Genomic DNA, 26,089 nt, shown 5'->3' with positions numbered 1-26,089 from the left:
CCATGAGGTAGGATGCCTTCTCGCATGGCAAGGTGGGGCTTGCCAAAATGACGATATATCCAAGCATTAAGCACACAAAATAGGTAATGGATGCATCTACAAAAATGAATAGTCACTTTCCTCATCTAAGTGGCGGAAATTGTAATACTCCGTATTTATAAGTCTTGGGGTACTCTATCGAGTAGGCCTTACTCTGTCGAGTAAGGGTAAGTTGCGTTTTAGAAAAGTTTCTGACCTGTAGGGTACTCTATCAAGTAGCCTTAGGTACTCGATAGAGTAAGGGGGTACTCTATCAAGTAGCCTTAGGCACTCGATCGAGTAGGGGGGTACTCGATCGAGTACCTTGGGTACTCGATCGAGTGTCCGGTTTTACGGGGAGTTTTCTCGGGTTTTGTTAATTATGCGATTAAGGTATTTAAGCTTCGTCGTCATTATTCTAAACCACTTTTACAAAACCTAAATTCCTGTTTAAGAGAGAAAGCAAACAAGTCCATCTTCTTAATCGCATTCTTAGCAATTCCGGAGTTCGACGGCCGGTTCTTGTCGTTGTTCGTACCGTTGAAGTTCCTTGCGTCGAAGGTAAGATCTATGTACCCTTTTTATTGTATTTCCTTTGATTTGGTTAAACCCTAATTTAGGGATTTGGGGGTTTTTGTGTAGATTGTGATTCGGTAGTGTTTGTATGTTTGTATGATAGGAGGAGGTTTTGTAGAAGAGCCTTTTGATACAAAAATTGTAGAGACCGTCGATAATTATGCTTTCCGGGTAGGATTCCCTACTCGATTAGTCCCATAATGGGATGATTGTTGATGTGTGAGATTGATTGTTTGATATAGTGATTATATTGTGACTACTTGTGATTGTGATTGTACATTGTTGATGGATTCAAACGGTTGTTGATGTTGTGATTGTGATTGGTTGTCTATGGTTCTCGAGATGCGTTCTCGGCTGAGTGGAGTCACTTGCGGGAGTAACTTCACGCCCTAGTTTCGCCCTTCGTGGAACCCGCCACGGAAGGGGATGTGCACATTAATGGGACGGGGTTATCGCTCGGTATGATGAGCGGGGCTTAGGTGGGAACGATCGCGGTCCCCACCGCGAGGCTGGTTCGGTGGACGGTCGGTGATTGAGATTGATGGGATTGGAGTAGTTGTGTGTATGTGTGACGGTTAAGGCATGTCTGTGTATCTTCTTGTTGATATATATATATATATATATATATATATATATATATATATATATATATATATATATATATATATATATATATATAAGTTGTGTGATTAGTACTAACCCCGTTTAAATGTTTTAAAAACTCGTGGTGATCCATTCGGGGTGGTGAGCGGTTGCTTGCGGTATATCTTGGATACGCGTGGGATCTAGTCAGGGATGGAGTCTTCACATATCTGAGTCTTTAGTCTTCCGCTGTGTTTGTTAGGACAGTTCCTTTCAGTTGGTTTATAGTTTGAGAACAGTTGTATTTTGCTTACAGTTGGTTTTGTAATGTAATCACTTAAACTTATTTAATAAAGTATGTTTCTTCATTGTCATATGATTATCATGCCTCGGGTAACCGAGATGGTAGCATCCTTATACCTGAGTGGTCCTGGTAAGGCACTTGGAGTATGGGGGTGTTACAAATGGTATCGAGCGACGATCCCGAAACCTCGTAACCAATGAATCTAATGAATCTAGGGAGTCAATTAAAATGAACCCGGGGTAAAGGTTGTAGGAGCTAATGCAAAGACTTGGGAGACGTCCTAAAGTCGCGAACTCGCCCTACAATTTTGAACCGGTCACCATGGGATATGTGTCGGGATCGTTATGTGCATATTGTGTGATGTGTGTATCTATGTAGTAGTATGTTGCATGAATTGATGATGATGACGTGAATTATATGTTGGTGGATTGTAAAGCATGAAAGTATAATTATTGATACATGTAATTTGACATGTTATAATTACGTAAGGAAAAGTGTTTTGTCTATATATATATATATAAAGCGATGTGTAAGTATACATGTTGTTGTTGTCGTGTTGAGTAAAAGTACAGAAAGTTGGGAGTGTGAATTGAACATGTGCTGGGTGAATGTGTTGAACGAATATGGTGGGTAAATATGTGGTATGATGGATGAATTAGTGGAAAAAGATGAATCATCGTGGTATGATAACATGGTTCCGGATTAAGCAGGTTATATAATGGAAGTTATTTTATAGTGTTGTTATGTTAGTAACATGGAATAGGATTTATAATGTATGAGTATGATTTGTCTTACGAAAGGCTATAGAATAAAAGCATGTGGGTAGTGCATGATGAATGTTGTTGCGTTGTTTTCGAAAATAATAACATGTGATTGGGGCTCTTTTGGTTTTGAGTATTGGGTTGTTTTCGTTTAACTTGGTTGTTGTTTAAGTTGTTTGGAAGTAAAAATCAAATAATTATGTCGTGACGATTCAACAAAGTTGTCTTTAAACTGTTATAACTTGAGATGCGTAAATGATTTTAATGTGATTCCAATTGGAGGTGATAGCTTGTTCTTTTACGATTCTAACGATAGGTCACACGCCCAAAACGACCAAGAAATGGGTGAGTTATGACTTGTTTCTGGCTGACAGTCTTGAGAATTGGGGTACTCGATCGAGTATCCTTGGTACTCGATCGAGTAAGGGGGCACTCGATCGAGTACGTTAGTTACTCGATCGGGTAGCCCTGGTGATTTGTTTTACGTGCTTCTGATCTTGACCTACTCGATCGAGTAAGTCCCTTACTCGATCGAGTGGCCTGTACTCGATCTAGTGACCCTTGTTTTGGGTCATATGCTTATCTTTTGACTTCGTTGCATATTATGTTTAATTCAAAGTTATTATTTTGCTTCTTTATGCATTGTTTTACATGTATGTTGGTCTTGACGCGTAAGTTACCCAATTTTGTGGTGTAAAGAGTGGCACCTATGATGAGTATGCGTTCGGTGGGGAGGACATGATTTATATGTGTTGGGATTAGTAAGACTTAATTGAGGCATAGAGCATGTTGTGTGAGACGAGATGAGTGACATGATTGTATGTTGAGTAATGAAAATGTAAGTGAATGTGGGCAAGGCATGATGTAAGTTTAAGGAACGTGAGAATGAAAAGATTGAAAGAAAGGATGTGGATAGTAGCAACCTGAGATGTATAATAAATTATGGAGGGAGATGGTTAGAAATAGTGTTGAGTAAGAACATATGTAATGAAAGGTCGTTTGGAAATAGTGGTATATAGTGAACTTTGTGGAGACATGTCGTGGGGTGGAGATTTGGCTTTTTAAGAGATGAAACTATTGTGGGTTTTCCTTGGGCAATTGGCGGTATGAAAGGAATTTTGATTTCTAGAGATGTAAGAAGGGAGATGCAATTGTTGAACAGTAGACGTCGATTCTATGGATGTATTAGTGGCAAGGGTGATTGATGACATAATAAGAGAATATTTGTGGTAAGAAAGAGGGAGACGATATCGATATAAATAATGGGATTTGAGTTTTGGAGCAATGAGAAGGTAATTGGTGCACTAAAGGGTTAGATAGAAGTAATAAGGAGTTGAGCTATTAAATTGGTATTATTGAGTGTAAAGAGAAAAGAAGGATAAAAGTAAGCTGAGGAAAATGTTCACCGGAGTTATGTGATATAAAGGTAAGGAATCATCGAAATGTGTGATAGCATCACGAGGATGTTAACTGAAGGTTATATAGGAGTTTCAGGACAACATGATTGATAATGAGTTTCGAGGAATTAAGGGAATAAGAAGTTGGTGGAGTATTGGCACGATACGAGATATTTGGTGGAGAGCTGGATGACAATACAACTAAGATAGTATTGGGAATAATGTTGAGGTAATTTTGTGGATGGGTTTGCTGTTCGTTATGTGGAATGTTAACCAAAAATAGGAGAAAAACCATGTTATTTTGATATGAGTGTAAGAGGTTTGATATACGAGCAGTGGTGGCATTGTGGTGTTATCACTAGTGGTTAAGAGTGATGGTATATTAGAAAGGTAGCAATTCTAAAGAGGCTGATTTGGTAGGGACCTGATTATTGTGTATGATTGTGAGAGGGTATAAGATGTGGTTAGATGAGGCGGATGCTAATAGTTGAATAGTAAAGGTATGGTTATATTTGGCAGGAAGTGATGGTTGTGCGAATGGGGAATATGTTATGAGGGGCATATGAGTTAAACTCGGGCGACAGGTAACCTTTATCGAGTGGTAACTTACGTGGTCAGGATTGACTAGTTGGTTGTGATTACGGGTCTATGATATGTGTAAATGTTTGTGTGAGGTTCTGACCTCACAAGAAGTGGTATGGTGTGATAATTATAAAGTTGTTTTATGAATGTTCTGTAATATATATGTTGGACACGGTAATTTAATTGAATGATATCCAAAAAGGTAATAATTTGATTAATTTGACATGGCTAGTTATAATTTTATGTGTATTAATAACACACGTGTATTCCGTGAAATGGTAGAGATGATGTTCATGAGATGCTTATCTGTTTATTCATATAATATGTTGCGTTGTGATTGAGTAAAGTGGATTTGAGTAAGTTTTCTTGTCCAAAGGTTATTTCCGAGTCGTATTTTATGGAATTGTATGTAGTTGTGATGTCTATCGATGTGGTTGTGGTGCCTCGGGTGGTGATCCGGGCTCGATATTTAGTGTTGTGATGCGGGTATTTTCACACTACGGTGTGGGTGTTGGTGGCGGTGTTGCGATGCCGTCACCGGTTGTGGTGGAGTAGGCGGGATGATTATGATACGAGTTTTGAAAGTGCATACCGATTATACATAGATTGTTGTTTTGTTTGTTGTTGTTCTTTGTGAGTTTTGGTTGAACATGTAAACAGTTGTCTTGCTTATTGATGTTTTCTTTACCAGGTTAAGTTAAGAATGAGGTAGAGTATGATATGAAATAGAGTTGAATATGTTTTCGTTGTTGTCATGGTATAGTGATATTCTGTTGATGGGACACGGTTGTGAGAGGTTGTTACAGTAATTTTGATCTTGTTCTAGATAAGGCTTTAGTGGACATGGTAATGGCAAGTGATTCGTAGAACATGTGTAGTAATGATCTGATATATGCAGGTGGTTCATAATCCTTTGTTGAGACAGTGAGTGTAGGGCGTTGAGTAATTAGTGTCGTGTTAAGTTATGTATGAGGCTTGCGGTAATAAAAGAAAGGAACTTGAGGATCTAGTGTGAGTGTCCGTAACAAGTGTGGATCGTGAGTTATGCTTTTGGTGGTAAGAGTTTTATGTAGTTTATATAGAGAGGTGTGTCATGTTGCGGTAATAGGGAACAAGTGAAGTTTTGGGTCAAATTAAGGATTTTGTTGTATAGGTTAGGTGGTGTGACGAGAGAAGTGAAGTATGAGAGTTGTTTAAGTAAGTGAGCCTTGGGTAGGTGCATGGCGAGTGTTTAGATTATAGGTGGTTATCTTTGACATGCGACGGTGATGAGGATTATGAAAAGATATATCTAGGATTTAGTATTAGTGAGTTACGAGGACGTAACATTTATCTTAAGAGGAGTAGGAGGCGATAAAAGAGAGTTTCATGGTGGTGCATGTTGTAATATAATTGGAAGTAGAGTGTTAGCGTAGTGTAAAGGAGAGATTTGTTTTGTGGATAATACTTATAAAAGGCCATGGCCGTGCTTGTAGTAGCGTGATGTTTAGGAGTGTGAGAATATTTCACTAGTGTTGACAGTTGGATGATGATGTTATGAGTCTGAGTAAACTTCGAGGACGAATTTCCTTTTTAGGGTGGTAGAATGTAACATTCCGTTTGATGTCTAGGAGTGTCTTGATTTTGGATTTGATAGTGGATGATATTATGGAGCTAGCAGTGTTAGTGGATGGTGGTTGGTTATGTATGAAGTTGGTGTCGTGAGAGATATATATGTGGTGGATGCGATATCGTGAGTCATGTTAAGGAAGTAAACATAGTTGGTGGAGTGGGTGTTAAGAGTTCATGTTTTATGTTTGGTCGAGTTTTTGAGTTCTTAGTTATGTTGTTGTGTCTTGGTCGAGTTAGTATGGTTGTTTTTAGAGTATGGGTTGAACTTCGGGGACGAAGTTCTTTTAGGAGGGAAGACCGCAATACTCGTATTTATAAGTCTTGGGGTACTCTATCGAGTAGGCCTTACTCTGTCGAGTAAGGGTAAGTTGCGTTTTAGAAAAGTTTCTGACCTGTAGGGTACTCTATCAAGTAGCCTTAGGTACTCGATAGAGTAAGGGGGTACTCTATCAAGTAGCCTTAGGTACTCGATAGAGTAAGGGGGTACTCTATCAAGTAGCCTTAGGCACTCGATCGAGTAGGGGGGTACTCGATCGAGTACCTTGGGTACTCGATCGAGTGTCTGGTTTTACGGGGAGTTTTCTCGGGTTTTGTTAATTATGCGATTAAGGTATTTAAGCTTCGTCGTCATTATTCTAAACCACTTTTACAAAACCTAAATTTCTGTTTAAGAGAGAAAGCAAACAAGTCCATCTTCTTAATCGCATTCTTAGCAATTCCGGAGTTCGGACGGTCGATTCTTGTCGTTGTTCGTACCGTTGAGTTCCTTGCGTCGAGGGTAAGATCTATGTACCCTTTTTATTGTATTTCCTTTGATTTGGTTAAACCCTAATTTAGGGATTTGGGGGTTTTTGTGTTGATTGTGATTCGGTAGTGTTTGTATGTTTGTATGATAGGAGGAGGTTTTGTAGAAGAGCCTTTTTGATACAGCTGTAGAGACCGTCTGATAATTATGCTTTCCAGGTAGGATTCCCTACTCAGTATTAGTCCCATAATGGGATGATTGTTGATGTGTGATATTGATTGTTTGATATAGTGATTATATTGTGACGGCTGTGATTGTGATTGTACATTGTTGATGGATTCAAACGGTTGTTGATGTTGTGATTGTGATTGGTTGTCTATGGTTCTCGAGATGCGTTCTCGGCTGAGTGGAGTCACTTGCGGGAGTAACTTCACGCCCTAGTTTCGCCCTTCGTGGAACCCGCCACGGAAGGGGATGTGCACATTAATGGGACAGGGTTATCGCTCGGTATGATGAGCGGGGCTTAGGTGGGAACGCAGTGCGGTCCCCCACTGGCGGGCTGGTCCAAAGTGGACGGTCGGTGATTGAGATTGATGGGATTGGAGTAGTTGTGTGTATGTGTGACGGTTAAGGTCATGTGTATCTTCTTCGTTGATATATATATATATATATAAGTTGTGTGATTAGTCTTGACCCCCGTTTAAATGTTTTAAAAATCGTGGTGATCCATTCGGGGTGGTGAGCGTTGCTTGGCGGTATATCTTGGATACGCGTGGGATCTAGTCGGGATGGAGTCTTCACATATCCGAGTCTTTAGTCTTCATTGTGTTTGTTAGGACAGTTCCTTTCAGTTGGTTTATAGTTTGAGAACAGTTGTATTTTGCTTACAGTTGGTTTTGTAATGTAATCACTTAAACTTATTTAATAAAGTATGTTTCTTCATTGTCATATGATTATCATGCCTCGGGTAACCGAGATGGTAGCATCCTTATACCTGAGTGGTCCTGGTAAGGCACTTGGAGTATGGGGGTGTTACAGAAATTATCTAGAAGGGAAGCAATCTAAGGGTACACACTCCATCATAGATATGGTTTCTTCATATTACTAAGCCTAGAAGGATACCAATAAATTACCTCCAAGTTGTGTCAAGCTAGGGTACCTTTGTCCTCAATCGTTAAATGCTTTCGTCAAGAGTAGACTCCTTATGGTGTTAGAAACACTATAGGATCGCGGAATTCCCCTTCTTGCCTAGACAAGAAGAAGGGTCGTCCCCTCTCCACCATGCACAAAAGTGGGTTCAATGGAAAAAGGGATCAATGCATTTTGAGTTTTATGATGGGAGTTTGCTTTTTGTTTTTGTTATTCCCTCCAATTTCTTGTGGCATTTGACATTTTTGAGAACAATTTCTTTTTGCTATTTATTTGATGTTTGACAATTTGATGCTTGACAATTTTCAACTTTTTGTATTTTTGAACATTTTCAAAGTCACCCTAATTTGTAAGGAGGGTGCTTCTATTTGAAGCATAGGAGTTCTTGTTTTTGTACACCTCTTTTCTTTGATGCATTTTGCAATTTTTGATTTTTTTTTGATTTTGATACTTGAAATCAAATTGATAATTTTTATGCTCATTCCCTTTTTGTTGACAAAATGTGATGGAAGTGGAAGATGGTTTCATGGCTTCAAAGGTTACCTTGGAATAAACGGTAGCCAAGGAGTTGTCACACCACAAGGTACTCTTGACTGGGCCTTAATCCATGGGTCAAAGGATACTAGCATGACACATCGTAGGGTGTTTTAAAGGTATTCTAATAAGCAAAGTCTCAAGGAGAAAAAGTATCTACAAGGGCCTTATATACACTTGTCAAGTTTCCCAAATAGATGTTTTCACTTTTTTTTTTTCTAAAATGCAACTACATGCCATGATGCAACTAACATTTATACAACCTAATGTAAATGCTTCTATCAACTAGTATGTCATATAAGCTAAATGCAACTCCTAAAATCACATTGGTGTATACCACATCAATCAAAATAAAGCCACATAGTCATTAACATAGAGAGGAAAAAGGAGATTGGAAATATCATATCATACGGTCTTCATATTCCTCATGCCTCGGATGTGGCGTAGTCGATCAATGTGATAGGAGGATAAACAAACAAACAAGTATATACAAAATGTACAATTCTACACTACGAAGGAAGTGAATATGCTTTTGTTTTTTTTCAATTTTTTATGGTTTTTTATGAAATAAAAGAACATATTTGTATATTTTTCGAAATTTTTCAATTTTTATCATTTTTGATTTTAAAAGTCAAGTTAAAATTTCCCATCCCCACACTAGTATGGGCATTGTCCTCAATGGCCAATACGATAGAAATTATGCAAGCTAAATGAGAATGCATGATTCCTATACTACTATGCAAACTACATGACATATATTTAAATGATGCAATCTATTCTACTCTATCTGATGCATGATTTTATTGGTTGGAGAGCTAATTTGGATTAACTTTCATTCCTTGTGTTTGAACTTCCCCAAACCGAGTAAGACACTATTTCTAGTGTAAAAGTAGGGAAGTTCATGCACAAGTATGCAATGCATGAAACTAATTATCATTTTGGATTTTCAAAAGTGGGAACAAAATGAGACACCTCAATGGGACCGAGGTGGGAGTCCTTTGAGTGTTGCTAGGACTCAAAACAAATGATCAAGATTAAAATTTTTAAAACAAGAGATATAAACAAAGCTAAATGAGGTGTAGGAAACTCACAATGGAATAGGTTGAAGTCAAGTAATCAACCCTGCATATGTGGCATCCTCTAAATAGCTTGTCAACCATCAATTGTCGCTCATTGCGACATCCTCATCACTATCATCAACTTCTTCTTCATCATCCTCATAATCTACCTCCATTGACCCGGAGGCTTCACTACTCTCATCATTATCATTTGAACTTTGCTCTTCTTCCTCTTCTTCTTCTTGGCAAGAGTCACTACCTTCCCCGTCTTCAACAACAACAATCTCCTTCCCCCTAGCAACTCGACTATCCATGTTGGCATCTTTAGAAGCACATGGGAAGAATACCTCCTTATCCGCCCAACTAGGCAAAGGACACGAAGGATCAAGTAGTCCTTGCATAGCTAGATGTAGGAGAGGCGGATATTGAGCACAGTAAGCATTGACCCAATCTTCATGAGCTTCCTGTGGACGCGGGCCCATGGGGGCGAAAAGCGAAGCAAGCTTTTTCTGTGCATTTGTGGAGTCGCCACCAATTTATTGTGGAAAATTGGAAACCGTTCGAATACCTCGTATCATGTCAAGACACAAAGTAGTGACATAGACACCAAGAACTCGTTACCCTTAGCATTCTATGTCTAGAATGACTCTCGTGGATGCCAATGAACACGGATGTTCACAGAGATCTGGAGTAAGGGGTGAGGGTACGTATTAGAAAGCTCTTTTGATCGAACACCTAATCCCGCCCGCGTCGATAGCGGCCTCTACTAATGATTAGGGAAATTATCTATACTCGATATGTTGTCGATTATATGCATGCAATGCAACATCCAACGTTTTAATCCTAACATGTGAGAATTAGACTAAGTCGGTTAAACACGTAATTTAACATACAATTAATGTCAAGGTAGAAATTTAAGTTGATTACATGTGAAGGCATAAAAGCAATATGATAAAAGAAATACAATAAATATACAATAAAGAAAATTACAATAATTACATTGGATTTATTGATTTATGTCGAAAATACATTTAAAATGGATGATTTTAGAAAAGAAAGAATAAATAAATAAACAAACAGATTATTAGGTGATAATACGAGTAATAGTTAATTAATACGTAATTAATAAACTAGGTCAAAGCAAAAACGGAAGTTCAGGGACATAACTCAACCCGGAACAGGCGCAGCAGAGCTGCGTCCCTTGGAAGAGGCGCAGCAGTCGTTGCGTCTGTTCCTTGGCTCAGTTCTGGTTGTGAAGCCGGGATTGCAAATTGTTAATGTTCATTGGTGATTTTAATGCTTGATTACATTATTTGACTCGGATGAAAGTGATTAACAGATTATTTACATGTGAATGAGGTCATAAAAATGATAAAACATGAACAAAATTAATTAGAACTAATTATATACAAGATTAAAAGGTTAATTACAAATACAGATTAATCGAATTAATCTGCTTAGGCACCTCAAGATAAGACAAGGACTCATCTAGCTCTATGTTCTCCGCTTCTAACACATGTGACGGATCACTCACATACTTCCGCAGCTGAGATATATGAAACACATTGTGTACCCTATCCAAAGCAGACAGTAAAGCCAAACGATAAGAAACCTCTCAAACCCGATCTAAGATCTCACTCATATGGTCCTATGAACTTCTGACTCAACTTGCCTTTCTTCCCAAATCTCATGACCCCACGCATAGGAAAAACTTTCAGAAGAACCTTATCCCCAACCCGAAACTCTATATCCCGGCGATGTAGATCTGCATAACTCTTTTGTCTATCCTGAGTCACTCTAATCCTTTCCCTGATCAGCTTAATCTGCTCAACCATCTCATGTACCATCTCTGATCCTAAAACCACTGCCTCAGCACTATCGTCCCAACAAATCGGACTCCTACATCTCCTCCCATATAAGGCCTCAAATGGCGCCATGCCAATATTGGTGTGATAGCTGTTGTTGTAAGAAAACAAAATCAAATCTAACCTCTGTTCCCAGCTACCACCAAAATCCATCACACAAGCTCGTAACATATCCTCAAGAGTCTTGATTGTCCTCTCAGTCTGACCATCTGTCGTAGGATGAAATGTTGTACTCATCTTCAATGTAGTTCCCAAGGACTCCTGCAACTCTTTCCAAAACCTTGAGATAAACCTCGAATCTATGTCAGATACTATGTCTTTAGGCACCCCATGCAATCTCAACACATTCTTCTGATAAGCCATATCTAATTGTGCCTTAGTCCATGTATCTTTCATTGGCACAAAATGAGCTGACTTGGTCAATCGATCCACTATAACCCATATCATGTTGTTACCTTGCTGACTCTTTGGCAAACCCACGATAAAATCCATAGAAATGGACTCCCACTTCCACTCAGGTACCTCTAAAGACCGAATCTTACCTTGTGGTCGTCGCTGCTCCCCTTTAACTCTCTGACATGTCAAACAACGGGCCACAAACTCAGCTGTTTCTTTCTTCATCCCAGGCCACCAGAAAGTCTTCTTTCAATCCTTGTACAGTTTGTCACCACCTGGATGTACCGAATATGGTGTACAATGTGCCTCTGTCATGATTGTCTTTTTCAGCTCATCATCATTAGGAACACACCACCTCCCATCAAACCTCAAACTATCATCTGTATGAATAGAGAATCTAGACACTGTCCCTTTCTCTACTACAGCTCTCCACTCTACCATCTTGGGATCCAACTCCTGTTTACCGCGAATATCATCATAAAGATCAGGCTGCACTGTCAAATCTCCCATGGCATCCCCTTTCTGGATCATATGTATCCCAAACCTCCCAACCTCATCTCTCAATCTCATCAACGATAAATCTGTGCACAAAGAATGTACACTCTTCCTGCTCAAAGCATCTGCAACTACATTTGCCTTCCCTTCATGGTAGATAATATCCATGTCATAATCGCCAATCAACTCCATCCACCTCCTCTGTCTCATGTTCAACTCCTTTTGAATGAAGATGTACTTGAGACTCTTGTGATCTGAAAATACCTTAAAGGTCGCCCCATATAGGTAATGTCTCCAAATCTTGAGAGCAAACACAACTGCACCCAACTCCAGATCGTGTGTAGGATAATTCTCCTCATAAGGCTTCAATTGCCTAGAAGCATAGGCAATCACTTTACCGTTTTGCATCAACACACATCTCAAACCATTCTTTGAAGCATCTGTATACACTTCAAAGTTCTCACTCCCTTCAGGCAATGCTAAGATTGGAGTTGTGGTCAAACGCTCCTTTAATGTTTGGAACGCCGTCTCACAACTCTCATCCCAACGAAACCTGTTCTCTTTCCTCATCAAAGTCGTCATAGGTCTAGCAATATTGGAGAAATCTTTCACGAACCGTCTGTAATACCCAGCTAAACCCAAGAAACTCCTGATCTCAGCTACATTCTTTGGTGCTTCCCACTTGGTGCTTCCCACTTGGTAACTGCCTCAATCTTTGCAGGATCCACAGCTACCCCTTTCTTAGAAATCACATGCCCCAGAAAGGCAACTTTCTCCAACCAGAACTCACACTTGGACAACTTGGCATACAACTCATGCTCCTACAAGGTCTGCAACACAATCCTGAGATGCTCCTCATGTTCCTCCTTAGTCTTAGAAAAGACTAAGATGTCATCTATGAAAACTACCACAAACTTGTCCAAAAACTGACTGAAGACTCTGTTCATCAAATCCATAAACACAGCTGGTGCGTTAGATAACCCAAACGGCATCACCACATACTCATAATGGCCATACCTCGACGTGAAAGCTGTCTTTGGTATGTCCTCCTCTCTAATCTTCACCTGATGGTACCCCGACCTCAAATCAATCTTAGAAAAGACTGTTGCACCACTCACCTGATCAAATAGGTCATATATCCTTGGCAAAGGATACTTATTCTTCACCGTCACTCTGTTCAACTCCCTGTAATCTATGCACAACCTCAAGCTCCCATCTTTCGTTTTCACAAATAGAACTGGTGCTCCCCACGGTGATACACTAGGTCTAATGTTGTTAGAATAATTTAATCTCATTAATATACATATTCACATATGTTCAAATTTATTTAGTCATAAAATAAATTCTAGATCTTATGCATGCAAACATAAATAAGATAAGAGAAGAAATCATCAATCTTACTATATGATTTCGAATTAATGGGCACCAACAAATTTACCTATTTGTTAGTTCTTGAGCTTTCCTTAAAATGGATGAACAAAAGGTCCAAATTAATACCTCTCTCAAAAGTGAATACCCAAGGAAACCTCTTAATAACCAATATTATTTTGTACTAGAAATAATACAAGTCTTACTATAAAATTGACACAAAAATATTTTGTATTTCCTCTTGAATAATTTCGGCCAAGAGGAGAGATTTGAGAGTTTTATTTCTCTAAGTTTTCACAAAATGGTAGAGATAAAATTTTCTTACACTATAAAATGTTAGATGAAGTAGTGAATGAAAAATTGTGGAGGAAAAACTCTATAATGCCTCATGGAAAACCGGTTGGAGGAGGGAGTAGGAGCCAATGCATGAGCTTGTTTTTCTACCCAATAAAAATTGGCATGCAAGGTGATACTGTCGTTTCGTACCAAAAATAAAATACCTAAGTACTGCTAACAGAAGTCAGCGGCAAGTAGGGTCGATCTCCACAGGGAGGCGGTGTACTATTTATTTGTCTATTTATCTGTCTAAATGTCACAATTGGGGGTTTTGAATTGATTGTAAACTAACTAGAGACTAAAGCGAGGGAAATGAATAAGAGAATTAACAGAAAGAGAAAGGAGTATGCTAAGAGTCGGTCCACCGTGGCAGCTATCAGATCTTATACTATCAGGAATACTAAGGCGATTAGACTATTGATAAGAAGAGCTATGGTCGTCACCTTTCGGTCCTTAAACCGCCCTAGAGTGTAAACAGCTTAACTTTCGCCCTCACTGCAATACCCTATTGTAATTAAGCAAGTCTTCCCTTCCAATCTTTCGATCTAGGTCGGGGTTAACTAAATTTATGGTCTCCTGCATGCATTCATTCGACCGGATAACAATTAAATTGCCTAATACAATTCCTATCGCAAGACTAATCTATTTAATACAATTAAAGCATCGCTACCACGGCTTCCCTAATCCTAACATACTAGGGGAATTAGCTAGACATGGAAATAAGGGGAACAAGCATAAAGGAAATAAGAACAATAAACATTAAATTAAAAGGAGAGAAAGGAAGAAAGAATTACTGAATTAAAGAGATCCGGAAAATGAACAAAAGTAACAGTAGAAAGAGTAGCAAAGTATTCGAACCAGAGAGAAAGGGAGAGTATATGATCCTTCGATGATTACAAATGACAACCTTTACTCCTATTTATAAGAAAATAGGAGTAGAATTAAACCTAATGACGGAATTAGAGCTTAAAAGCCCAACCCGTTAGCATAGCCACTCGATCGACCGACTAAATCACTCGATCGAGCAAAGGCATAAAAGGAACTGGTCGATCGAAAGGAAACTAGGTCGATCGAGTACTTATTCATCCTAAACCACTAGATCGAGAAGAAGTGGCTCTCGATCGAGCAAATGGGCTCTCGATCGAATAGAAATAGTTCTCGATCGAGCACTTCTCAGCGCGTAATTCCTGCTTCGCGCACTGAACTTCAAACGGCTGCCATTTCTTCGTTACTTGGTCAAACAGGGTGATTCCGGTGGCATTGGAAAGCTAAAAGGACAAACTTCCATCTCCAATTGGAATCACCTGAATATCTGTTGTAGAACCCGAGATATGGCTCTACAAAGTAGGCACTAGCAATTTGAAGCACTCTCTTGGCTCGCCTAACTTCCTTACTCCAATGCGCATCTCAAAATAGTACTTTCCAAGCTCCGACTCAACTCATCTCCTAAATGCATGCGTAGGGACATGTTTTAGGCTTGAATCTACTACTTTATGGTTCATTCCTGCAATCAAGACAAAATACACCAAAGTAGCATATTCGGGGCATTTCGTAGCATAAAACCACGATAAAAGCATAGAAATACGTGCATAAAATAGGCTAAAAAGACTACATAAAATGCACGTATCAAATCTCCCCAAACCAAACCTTTACTCGTCCCCGAGTAAACTAAATGCAACTAAAGGAACGGAAAAGATAACTCAGAGCTAGCTACAAATGCCCACTTAAACCAATTTAATGCAAACAAACTAACACTTATAGCAAAACAGCCAAATGCAAACGAGTTATAAGATGTTTATAAATAAAGCTGAACCGTCGACCTTGCAAGACCTTTAATAATGGACTCTCCCGGGTCACTCTTTCTCTCATGAAGCAAAGGGTGAACATAAATATGTAAGAGAGAAAGAAAAATAGTCGCTCACCTAAACTACGACCCACATAAACACGCATGCAACTAATATGATAGACAATTCTAGCTACCGTACACACATTCCAACCAAACAAGGTCCTGTCACACAAATGAGGCTTACAAAAATATGGTAAAGTGAGGCAATGGGTAAGAAAAGGCAAAACATTTATGGGAATGTGGAGGTATAGGTGATCAAGCTAGTACCTAAACAGAACCATATGACAACATCCAATTCTCAACTCAATTATGGAATAAGCACATGCCCTTCACTTGGCATAAAACTCACCAAACCGAACCAAACATACTCCTCATATGAAATAAGATAGAACATAGGAGTAAAAACCGTCAACCAAACAACATCTTTTTTTTTTTCGATTTCTTTTTCTATTTTTTTTCATTTTTCTTCTTTCTCATTCCTTTCGGTTTCTTCTTTTTTTTTTCGAATTCTTTTTTTTTCAACTTCTTTTTCACGTCTTTTTTCAACTCTTTTGTTTTCTATTTTCCTCCTTTTCTTCATAAATTACCAACTCCAAAACAATAGATATGAGCCAAACTTGATACAATGGACAAGATACATAAAAAACAATCTAAACTAGCTTGACAAGGCAGGCTAAATTTGGATGTAGCTAAGGGTCAACTGGCAAATTTGGCTAATGTGGAGTTTATGGGTAAAAATGAAAGAAAGGGAAAATGTAAGCACCTCCCTGCATGCGACACCAACCACTAACCCGAATGTATGTAGGCAAAAAGCAATTGAATTTCATATATGTGCAAATTAATGATACATGATATGCAAGGAGTAACTACTCACAATCCTACATGAAACTGGTCACAAATGACACCAGATTATAAGGCTCTAAATCTTAGAAATTATAAGTAGGCTGCCAAAATTTCAGGTCAAGTCTATTCGTTCAGCTAAATTTTAACATTAACTCGTAGGTATGCAAAAGACAAAGCTAAAAGATAACAGTTCAATGCAAGGCTTAAGCAAAAAGACAAATATAGTGCAATTTCATCATTGAAATCTACCGTTCCGACTCAACCTATATGCTAAAAATAAACGTGAATTTTTTTGAAATTTTCAACAATTTTTTTAATTTTTATGAGATTTTTTGAATTTTTATGAAATAAATGACAATGCAAACAGAAAATTAAATGTGATAACTGAAATGCAAATAAAAACAATATGCAGACACAGATATGGATGCATAACCTCCCCAAACCAAACCGTACAATGCCCCCATTGTACCAAAACATGGAAAGGAAATGCAAACTAAAGGAGAAGGAGAGTAAAAGCGGAAAACTCACAAGACGCGCGAATAAGGGGACCTCCCCAAACCGACCATGAAATGGGAGGTTTGCTAAGGGCCCGGAAAAACCGTCTCAGAAAGCTGATACAAGTCAAATACACTCGATATCCGTCCAACAGTGGTCGATCGAGTGAACTGGGCATCCAAAAACTGCTCGATCGTCTGGAATAGTGGTCGATCGAGTGGTTCTCTAATCTGCAGGTGATCGATCGAGTGGATTAATTACTCGATCGAATGAATCCCTCAGCAAAGGTGCTCGGTCGAGTAGAAAAATTACTCGATCGAGTAATCCTCGTTGTAATTCCTGCAAAACGCAATAAAAACAGCCCGCAACTAACAAAGACAAGCTTAACTGAGATAGTCTATGGTATAAAAAACCATTTATTACAACTGAAATTCAATAAAAAGCAAAATAAAATCGCCGGGTTGCCTCCCGGATAGCGCTAGCTTCAGTCAGGTCCCAGCTCGACCTTCTTTTCTTCAAGCCTCTCTAATCAATCACAATCAAAACAGCTCAAAGCGCGCAGCAACCTGTCAAATAGCTGCGCATGTGCTACACAACAGCATAAGTAGCACCAAAGTGGAATACAAAAATAGGAAATGAAATTATGTAAGCATTTAAGTCTAACAAATTTCCTATGTGAGCTCCTAAATTTATCCACAAAATAAAGGAGCGTGGGAGCAATTGTCAATATATGGGGTTCCGATTCGATTAACGGTTTGAGATGATAAGGACGGTGAAAATTCTTTAAATTAATCGACCATATGAGAGGAGGTATAACTTTAAAAGAAACAGCGCGAGTCAAACGAGGCAAAATACTATTAGAACAAACAATAATAAAATTATCGTTTACTACCTCAGATCGGTCGCTCTCAATGACGGAATCATAGGTAAAAGAGCTTATTACCTCTTCCGTGCTAGGAGCAATTACCGTCTCAACTGCTTCTTCATCAACCTCCTCAGTGGAATCCATCCCGTAAATCGCGACTTCACGTGTGTCCCACTCCTTGTGAATAGGGAGGTTTACCGTAACCTTCATCATCGTCAGACTCGTCATCCAAATCAAACCAAAATGACGAACCAAAGCTCCCAATGGCCATTTCAGTCGATCGAGCAGAATAATCACTCGATCGACCAACTTCCTCCCGCATCTCACTCGATCGAGAAATATCCTCCTGCATGTCACTCGATCGAGAAGGGATATTACTCGATCGAGGACTGTCTTCTTGAAATTCACTCGATCGACCATTACAAGTCACTCGATCGAGTGATTCTTCCTGCATAGAGCTGAATTCTTCACGTGGGGCAGTGAAATATGAAAGGAACTCGTCGTCCGAGTCATAGAAGTCATCCTCATCATTGGGCAACACGGTTTCCTCAGGAGAAAAATCGCTCTCAGCAAGGTAAACCTCTTCTTCTTGCATCTCACCGCTAACGAGCTATTTGTGACTCCGATTCGGGATTCGAGCGTCCATATACCTATCACTCTCCCGCATTTGTGATACAAGCATTCTCATTAAATAAGTCGACTCACGCGACCTCTTCTCTCTCCATCTCACCACTAATTGAGCAACTGGAGACTCGAGCTCATCAAATCGCGAGACATATTCTTGCACTTGGAATGCCGAGTGCCTCCATCAAGGATTTCACTCCGCAATGTCTTCTTCTTGTATATCGGGGGAATCTTGTTGCGGTGGCCATTGATAGGGCGGATGTGGCGGCACAACTACACCGCATTGTGCTCGGCGAGAACCACATCTCCTCAGTAGCGGATCACCGACTGTTCCATATAATGGGACATCGGTGATGGGTCAAAGGTACTCAAGCCTTCCTTTGATCGTCTTTTACCTAGAACTGTCTAGGTAGTACCCGTAAGGCCTATCAAAACAAAGACTAAACAAAAGGTTAAAACGGCCTCAAGGGAAAAAAAATCCCCTGAGGCTAAAAAAAACAGATAAAATTAAACAAATAAATAAATAGATTGCCTCCCCCGAAATTGCGCAAAATTTGATACATCTTGTCGTTTCGTACCAAAAATAAAATACCTAAATCTTTTGCTAACAGATCGGCGGCAAGTAGGGTCGATCTCCACAGGGAGGCGGTGTACTATCTATTTGTCTATTTATCTGTCTAAATGTCACAATTGGGGGTTTTGAATTGATTGTAAACTAACTAGAGACTAAAGCGAGGAAATGAATAAGAGAATTAACGAAAAGAAAAGGAGTATGCTAAGAGTCGGTCCACCGTGGCAGCTATCGATCTTATACTATCGGGAATACTAAGGCGATTAGACTATTGATAAGAAGAGCTATGGTCGTCACCTTTCGGTCCTTAAACCGCCCTAGAGTGTAAACAGCTTAACTTTCGCCCTCACTGCAATACCCTATTGTAATTAAGCAAGTCTTCCCTTCCAATCTTTCGATCTAGGTCGGGGTTAACTAAATTTATGGTCTCCTGCATGCATTCATTCGACCGGATAACAATTAAATTGCCTAATACAATTCCTATCGCAAGACTAATCTATTTAATACAATTAAAGCATCGCTACCACGGCTTCCCTAATCCTAACATACTAGGGGAATTAGCTAGACATGGAAATAAGGGGAACAAGCATAAAGGAAATAAGAACAATAAACATTAAATTAAAAGGAGAGAAAGGAAGAAAGAATTACTGAATTAAAGAGATCCGGAAAATGAACAAAAGTAACAGTAGAAAGAGTAGCAAAGTATTCGAACCAGAGAGAAAGGGAGAGTATATGATCCTTCGATGATTACAAATGACAACCTTTACTCCTATTTATAAGAAAATAGGAGTAGAATTAAACCTAATGACGGAATTAGAGCTTAAAAGCCCAACCCGTTAGCATAGCCACTCGATCGACCGACTAAATCACTCGATCGAGCAAAGGCATAAAAGGAACTGGTCGATCGAAAGGAAACTAGGTCGATCGAGTACTTATTCATCCTAAACCACTAGATCGAGAAGAAGTGGCTCTCGATCGAGCAAATGGGCTCTCGATCGAATAGAAATAGTTCTCGATCGAGCACTTCTCAGCGCGTAATTCCTGCTTCGCGCACTGAACTTTAAACGGCTGCCATTTCTTCGTTACTTGGTAAAACAGGGTGATTCCGGTGGCATTGGAAAGCTAAAAGGACAAACTTCCATCTCCAATTGGAATCACCTGAATATCTGTTGTATAACCCGAGATATGGCTCTACAAAGTAGGCACTAGCAATTTGAAGCACTCTCTTGGCTCGCCTAACTTCCTTACTCCAATGCGCATCTCAAAATAGTACTTTCCAAGCTCCGACTCAACTCATCTCCTAAATGCATGCGTAGGGACATGTTTTAGGCTTGAATCTACTACTTTATGGTTCATTCCTGCAATCAAGACAAAATACACCAAAGTAGCATATTCGGGGCATTTCGTAGCATAAAACCACGATAAAAGCATAGAAATACGTGCATAAAATAGGCTAAAAAGACTACATAAAATGCACGTATCACAAGGCTACAAGTAGGGTTTGATCATTGTGTTTTCCACTTAAAATAAAAAACACAATATAAACGTAATACTCCCTCCTTTTTTTCGGCACACTTAAATAAAATGGGTAGTCCATTTTATTTTGTCATTTGTTAATTGTGACAAATGTGACATGTTACTTGACATGTGAAATTGTAATGTATTTTTAACATATTAAAAATCAACATACTCATAAAATATGTCATATACAAAATCGACTAGTAATTCGTAATTACTTGTACCAAAACGGTTTATCAAATTATAAATTACAACGTCTTGCATTTATAATAAATTATTCATTCAATTTCAATTTCAATTGTTTCGTAAACAATAATTTTATCTAAGTAATAAAACAATTTGATTACTCAGACCGTATCTAATTTAATCGAATTAAAATAAGACACGTTAATCTTACTCAGAAATCACCCGTCAATTTTAAGCAATTTAATTAACTCGTATCGGCATACGATTAATTAAATAATCAATTAAGAGTATTTCCCTATAGGTATGACCTAAGGGGATCAACTGATCACAACCGTCGCACGATAGTAATGTCAAACTCTAGTCAGCCAATCATTACCGATATGTGTGGACCAGATTGATCAGTAAAATATTACATCCCACATGTATTCTTAAAATGAGATTTAAACATGTGATCATCATGATCAACAGTTGTGATCGCATTATTGTCGGAGGACACATATTCCAACAATCTCCCACTTTTCCTCGACAAGTGTGCGTCACCAATTCTCTTGTCCTATTACTATCTCCCACTCAATGCAAGGTGTCTTTCAGGTCGTACTTTCAAGTGATCATATCGAGAGTGGTTTCCTCGATCTGGAGAATAACTGCTTGACCGGACTTATCTATCATAGATACTTTCCGAGCGTGGCCACGCATTTCCAGTTCATTACTCCTCGAGTGGCCCCGAGATATTGTTATAACCCTGACTAGGGGTGGACAATTCCTATCGCACTCATTCCCTTCGACTAGCCACAGCCATCATAACCCAAAATATGCCCATTTGACCCCATTTACGAAGGTCGTAGTAACACAAATCAAAGTTAATCTGAAACTGTGCCATCTTAGGCGAATAGTCTTTAGTCAAAAGAATCGACTCATTTGAATACTATAGTAGCTCTCGCCACGACCAGGCTATATAAATTTGCCAGAACTCTATAAGCGGTCATTAGGCCCGAAAAAATGTTCCTAACAGTCTGCCTATGTGATCGACTAGTCATCTCTCATGACTCTATGGCACTTGAACTTGCCATCAATCGCATCACACTCTAGTCACTTCGAGACGTCACCTCATATAAGTAACTATGGGCAAAAACAATGTTAATCCATGTTCACTTTAACGGGGTTCAATTGTCTTCACAACCCGTTTGGATATAACAATGTACAAGGTGAGTTAATAATAACTCAAACGACAAATGTCGACATCACACTTGGGTAGTCAATATCATATTACAACCTTGTGATGTATATCGTCAGTGTAAACACTTATTGATTGCAATAGAAGTTTAACATCCCATGTGTCCATGTGTTCAAACTTCTTGCACTTGCAATTTCCTTTGCATTCATGTTCTCTCTTATAGCACGAATCCTACCAAGTACACATCAAGGTTCTCGACCTCGGTTTCGGTTCTTTAACTTGAAAGAACTTTCTTATCGATTATCACATAACGAACGAATTTGTGATGAATAATATAACTTGTACTGATCAAGTATTCCATCCACACACAATGCACTAGGTATGTGTTTTGTAGAATCTTGTAACAATTTGTCAAGATTATTAGCTTAGTACTTCTCACAAGTCCTAGCTTAACTAGGAACGATTATCTTGAATAACCTCTTATTCAACCAAGCATCTTTCCAAAACTTCTCATTTCTCTTTCTAGGCTTGAAAGATTTGGGATTCTCATAAATCCTTATATGTGCTCGGATTTTCTACAATATGTGCAACCTCTTAACACACAATGGAACATTCCGTCAAGCACCGAAATCTCACATGACTCTATGGCACTTGAACTTGCCATCAATCGCATCACACTCTAGTCACTTCGAGACGTCACCTCATACAAGTGACTATGGGCGAATACCATGTTAATCCGGGTTCACTTTAACGGGGTTCAATATTGTCTCTACAACCCATTTGGTTGTAACAAAGTATAAAAGGAGTTTTCAGATTTAAAAACTCGAACGACAAATGTGATTATCACATATGAATAGTCAATATCTGATTACTACTTCATATTTTTATAATCCACTTTCATCTTAAATGTAGTTGTTCATCTCAGTGCAATTGAAATGACATATGACATGACTCATCATATTAAGCCCATGAGAAGGCTTTGGTTAGTAGGTTTTATCAACTTCTTGTACCTTACTCAACCTTACTACATACTCGTTTTCCTTTGTAATGTATACATTTGCATTACAAAACTTTCTGAGCACGTGTCTAGATCCAATCTAGACATAGGCCCTCTAGCCTTAGAATAGCTCCCACTGTTTTCACAGTGTGCGGGATCCATCCTCTTGCATATCTCATGATCGCAAGTGTACTCAATTTCCGTTGTAAGCATCTCTCATTGTTCTTTATTGCCTAGAACGATTCTAACAAATCCATTTCTTAAATATCATAGCCACAATGGTTCCTTAACCATCTTTAGGTGTTTTGAATACGGTTTTTGTCCGAAACCTTATACAATCTCAACAGTCATTAGTGTAAGCCCTTACACAAATTAGTGAATTGTATCAAAACACTTAACTTTACATCCTTATTGCTTCCTCAAGCACATAAGGATAATCTATATGGCTACTAGGTAACTATTACTTAAATTCGATTTAAACAATTCCAATTCATCATACTCAAAGTATATGAAGTGCTATATATCATTATTCATTCAATTGATCCGGCAGCGGAAGCAAATGGAATCAATCAAATATGTTCAACTCGATTGAACTAATCATGAATCTTATCAACATAAGACTTCTTATTTGGCGCTAATATCATATGGATTTATCTACATAAATCTGGATATTAAAGATGTATTATATTACTCCAAAAGTCTTAAATCATTTCCAATGATCAATATGTCATCCACATATAAGACTAATTAAAATTTTCCGTGACTCCCACTAAACTTCATGTATAAACACAACTTTTAAACCAATCGAGAAAATTTTTATAACATGATCAAAATGTTGACTCCAACTCATTGATGTCCTACTTAAGACAATCTCTTAAGTTGCACATTATCTTAGGATTGTAAGAATCTATAAAACTCAAGACATGTATTGAATACAGTCCTTCTAATTGAAGAAGTGGGTTTTAGATTCACTCGCTATATGTATATCATCATAATGAAACACAATCCCTAAGAAGATCCAAATAGACTTAAGCATTTCAAGTAGTGCAAAACCCTTTGCCACCAATCAAGCTTTGATATCTAACAATTCACTTGGAATTTATTTCGGATTTTCATGTCTCTAAGCCTTGTATTGAGTTGTGACTTAAACACTCTCATATAAGTCATATGTTAATTACTTTCCAGAAGTAATTAACTTGAATCAAACAATTTCTTTGTAAGTTGCAAGCTCTTTACTTTCTAAAAGTAACATTAATTCATCATCTTCAACAAGTGATGACTTTAACCTCCTAATTTTCAAGAAACAACGTCTTACACAAAACGTCTTATGTAGCCAAGAAAGACCAGTTTCTTGCGACATAACATTCTTTGTGGCTCTTGAATAATTTCTCCCACTCTGTCTTCTAGAAATAAACTTGTATTTTAGGAAGACAGCTTCACGAGCCACAAACCCGTTGTACTCGTGATTATTGTAAGGAAAAATGAGCATTTGTTTCTTGTGTAAACTTACAAACATGGTACTCTACCATTTCATATCTCATATGAATCGTTTAGATTTAGTGGAAAAACAACTTAGACAAAAATGATAAAATCCCCAAAATTAGATCAAGTAACTCAAGGTAACTTGATTAAAGTCCAAACCATATCGAATAGCGTTTTGATTTCTTTATCCAACCACACATTATCCCATAATGCGTGCTAAGAGAGATTAATTTGTGATATTATATCACATTTTCCTTTGGCTTATATCAAAGTCTTTACTTTGATAATCCCATCACGACTAAATCGTGATTCCTGGAACTCTTTGAACTTCTTCAAAGATTTCTCTTTTTACCTTATTAAGTGAACATATTAGTGTCAACTTAAATCGCTGGTAAAAGAAAATGATCAACCTATTTTGGATCAATGATTTACAACCTCGATCTCCTTTTCAACCAAAAGGCATGAGACATCTTGATTTGAATACAAGATACGCATATACCATAAGATCTAATGGTTTCAAGAGTACTCGATAACTCTTAGCGTTTATAATTCCAGAATCTAAGGTTTAATCTTGGGTTACCAATTTGAGTCTTGCATCATCTTCATGATATATCATTCTAGTTTGGTTTAGAATATAATCACCTTGATAATGGGCTAGCCATACATCAAATCATGGTGTATAGGGTCACAAAAGTGAAACCTGTTTTGTATCTTAACAAGTTTATATTCTTATTTAGAGTTTATGCACTTAATAGTCACAATTAGGTACAACTCTAAACCCAAAAATAGATTGAGTACACAATGACTCTATCTCTCAACATCATTGTTGCTAGTCGTCATATTCTAATCATCCTATGTATCAAATACAATGATGAAAACCACCACCGGTTTCTAATATTGACGAAGTAGTACTAGCAAAATTTATGTCAATCAAATAAACATTTAAAGAAGAAGGTCCCATTAGATGTCCCACAACTAACTTTGTTGATTCTTCAATAATTTGGGGTAGTTTCCTTTCTAGCGTCCAACATTTAAGAAAATGGAAACTTTATCTGTCGGGATTGATAGGTTTAGTATCGTTATTCTCAATAACTTTACTTTTAACATTACCTTATATCAATTCTATTCTAATTTTACTTCTTTGAACCTCATCCTTTTCTTAACGGTTTAAGAGAATGCTCCCACTCATTTCAATGAGTCGTTGCTTAGAGAAGCAAAATTGAATTTTATGAAGACTACTCTTCATTCGTTCGTTTAGTCTTAAAACTTTCATTGAAGTGGTTGCGGTATTTTGGTCAATAACGATTTCTAACAAATCTAATCACCAAAATGATTTAACGTTTCAAAGTACTTAATTCGATTAAGCACATGGAAAAATAATCCATTGTAAGTAGATATGTTAGTCAAGAATCAAAAACCCTTTTGATCATAAATAACTTCCATCTATACTCTTCACAAGAGATCCTTCCAATGAATAACACGAGGTTTTTAGAAGAAAATTCAAATTTGTCTTTAGTTACGATGTTTTAATGGAGATTTGAATTTAGATCGAAATGATATCGTATAAATTGAGGTAAAGAAATAGAACAATATGATAACGGAATAATGAAAACAAGACATTTATCGTTATAATAATACTTTTAAATAATTTAACAAGATATGAGCATTTATATAGTGACCTCTACCCAACTATAATAAATGATTCCAAGAT

The sequence above is a fragment of the Silene latifolia genome, chromosome 6 (assembly GCF_048544455.1).
Source record: "Silene latifolia isolate original U9 population chromosome 6, ASM4854445v1, whole genome shotgun sequence".
Taxonomy (NCBI): Eukaryota; Viridiplantae; Streptophyta; class Magnoliopsida; order Caryophyllales; family Caryophyllaceae; genus Silene; species Silene latifolia.
This window is presented reverse-complemented; position numbering follows the sequence as displayed.